Raw genomic sequence first — 3,851 nt, 5'->3', positions numbered from 1 at the left:
CATAATTATAATTGAATTTAAAATAAAATTAATGAAATTATTTTTATTCAAATGTAATTTTTCATAACAAAAACAACAAGTAATCAATCATTTTATACAATTATCGCGAATTTATAGCCTTTTCTACTTTGTCAGTATAATTCTCGCTTTATCATTTGGCCTTAGTATTGAATAGCTTCATAATCTTGTCATCTTCTTTATTAAACTTCTTTGTGTTTGCAATAGAGAAGTTGCAACCATCTTGAAGGTCTGTTCCTTTGAATATTCTACGTTTGTGGTCGTGTTTTTAGTTTTTTATGTTGTCTTTTCTTCTGTTGAGATATTCTGTATATTATTGGCTTCAAAATCAAAAGTGATTTAGATTTGTGGGAAACCTTTTAGTGCTGGTGCTATACCAGACAATAAAACTATACCGAACAAATTAAAGCGTGAAATCATTTAAACTTCACTTTTTATATCTTAATCAAAACATTAGGTTGGTTATAATAGTAAAATCGGGTTTTTAATTAACAATGGAAAAAACTAACTTTACATATGGTTTTTTAATTAAAATCAATAACTTTTTGCTTTTTTGGAATAATTCTATGCCACATTTTTAAAATTATTAAAAATAACCATATTTTTTATTATTTAACTATATAACACATCAAAAAAAGAATGCAATAAACGTATAAAATGTAATTCCTCTTCTGGCGAATCTCCAAGTAATATTAAAACCTCCAGCAGATAATATACAATTGTTAATCACAATAATGTCACCTTTGTGGTGTGTTTAATAAGTGAAAGCGATCGATTTGAAAAGCAATGAAAAAGATTTATAAGTACCTTTTCTTTGAGAATGTCAAATGGTAAATTTTAAACAAAATTTTACTGGGTATTTATGGTTTTTAATTGGCAATGATACTATCATGTCTTTTGTGAATAAAGTCTTATTCTTTACCCAACTTTAAAATATTTATGTGTTTTGTGATAATAATTAACTAAACCTTGAATAGAACCATGCTTTTGTTGATGTGTCTTTTTCATGGACCTGGATTAGTACGCTTAATTGAGAATTTTTTGCCAATATTTTTAAAATACTAAAAAGCAATGCATTCACAACTCATTTTACTATTTCTACAATGTTAACAATTATTCCTTTTTTAATCAGACAACTCATAATTCGATTATATATTCTTCTTGTGTCATCACTTTTAATATACTATATAAACATTATAAATAAATACCATTTGTTAATTATTGTCAGTGTGTAATCATTTTAAAAGTGTGTAGTGTTAAAAATACAAACATAATTTATTGAAAACTTTATACTAATATAATAGACCAATGATTTTGAGGTATTAGTCAAAACTATTTAAAAAAACAACGAATTTGAGCAAAGTCATATTTGCCTTAATAAACTAAAGTAGTAACAAAGAAAAAGTATCATGTGATAATTTATTATTTGTACAAAAAGATGGCGACTAAGCGAATATGAACACATATAGGGGTGTGATAAAGTGGTTGTAAATGATAAATCCCTTGTCGATTTTGGTAGATCTTCCAGAACAAAAACAAGTCAATTTTGACTTTTTACCATCTTTTCATTTTGTGTAAAGAAAAAGAAAAACCCTATAATGCACTTTTGGGAATAAGAAAAAATAGTAAGTTTTTTGACTTGTATTTTTAAATGTTATATTTATAATGATTTATTTTTAGACTTGTTTTAGTAAAAAAATAAAATAGAATACATAAAAGTTGACACAATATTCATTTAAATATTACAGAGACCTTTTTACTTATGATCGTCTATTGAATATCCCACACGTTGATAACATTCGGGTTTACTCTCATTTTCGTTTTGTTGCGTCTTCTTCTGTTCTTTTTGGCCATCACTCAAATTGCTGTCTGCCTCTGGTCTGCCTCTGGTTGTCTTTTTTATTTTTTATTTACCATCGCTTTATGGGGTTTTCAACCCTTATTGAATATTTGTAGTTCTTATTAAGATTTTTAATAAAAAAGATAAAAGGTTATATAATTACAATATAAAAAATGATACTTTTATTAAAGGTTTATTTGATTTAAAAGGGGGTAAAATCTAACAATTTTTAGCTCTTTATTCATTTTTTAAATCAAAAATTATACATATATACAAACAACTTTTAAAACGATTTTTCGAATATTTTTCGTTGTTTTAATTAAAAAATCAGTTAAATTTATTAATTTAATTAATTATATAAATAGTTTTATTTAATATTTTTAAATGGTTGTTATGTTAAAAATAAATGGGTGATTTGAATATTGTTTTAAAATGTGATTTTAAAAAAATAACAAAAATACACAAAACTAATTATTATTGTATTTAATATATTTTATAATAGTAAGATTATAATTTTTTATAACAAATTATTAAAAAATAAAAGACGAAAAAAAAACTAAATACTATAGTAAATTAACTAAATACAATAATAAAATTTGTTTATTATTTTATTCAAAACTTGGGAATTCAAAACACAAAAATATCAAACAAACAGTCAACAACAACAAAAAAGCCAGCAAAAAATAAACACTTAACATCACTCTCACATTTTTTTAAATTTTAAACTTGTAATAGTATGAATACTATAAAATTTAATTGATAACAAATAACACTAAAAATAACTCATTTTTTTCTTTCATATTATTACTTTAACTTTATTCTGTTTTTATATCATACTATAATTGAGTTATGTGTTTGACTCTATTTGTGTCAACATTCATTTCTAAATATTATTTGAATACAACAGCACTACATATTTGAAGACACAAAATTTACTTTGCATATTTTATAAGACTGTTTTGAATATGGCACAATCATATTCTATTTGTTGATTAATTTAAATAAAGACAAATTCTAATTTAATAATAAATAGAATAATTATTATTATTTATATTATTTTTTAATTTATGTATAAACGTGTTTATGAATAATTATTGTGTTTGTATATCATCCAAAGCTCAAAGAATGTTCATTTTCATGTTCAAACACACATTAACAATATAAATATGCATACCTATAAAATTCATGATAGTAATTATTAAACTATGTTTATAATATAATTTAACTATTTTTATTAATTTATTTTTAAACACAACTAGTTCTTTTAAAAAAATACGGCCTCTTAATATTTAATCTAATTACACAAGACTATATTTCAAATTAATTTCAATGTAACAAACATGACACATACAGTAAAGTGTTTATTTTTATATTCCATTATTGTCTTTATATAAACAAAAGTTAATTTAACACCTAGTCATTTTTCTCCTCTTCACTATAATTATTTTGTTTTTATGACGTTCATTTTACAAAATTATATTACAAAAACATACACCGCATAAAGTGTATATCAAGTCATCAATATGATTTTAAAAAACTATGTTTTAATATTGAAGAGATAAAGTCTGTTTTTGTAGTTGACTAAAAAAACTCGAGTGTTTTTTCCTCTATGAGTTAATTTATATTAAAAAATATGTTCATTTTACCCGTCACGCCTCTCCGGAACAAAAAAATTCACATTTTGTATTTTTTAAACGAAAAACAACTAAAATCCATTCCAAAATGGCTTTCGTCTGATTGGGATAAAAATGAAAATAAAAATAACTCAAGTCTTAAATTATCAAAGCTGTTCCAAAAAGTGTGCAAAAAACAAAGTGAACCAGGGTTTTTCAAGCAGACAAAATAACAAAAAATAAATGAATTTTTTACATTCGGTTCGAATGGAAGATCTACCAAAATCGACAAGGGGTTTATCATTTACAACCACTTTATCACACCCCTATAAAAACGCAATGATTCGCTCTTTCAAAACTGGTTTTTGTATAATTTATTT

Source organism: Entamoeba invadens, assembly GCF_000330505.1.
Source record: "Entamoeba invadens IP1 unplaced genomic scaffold scaff_1105074725583, whole genome shotgun sequence".
Taxonomy (NCBI): Eukaryota; Evosea; order Mastigamoebida; family Endamoebidae; genus Entamoeba; species Entamoeba invadens.
Note: the sequence above shows the minus strand (reverse complement) of the source record.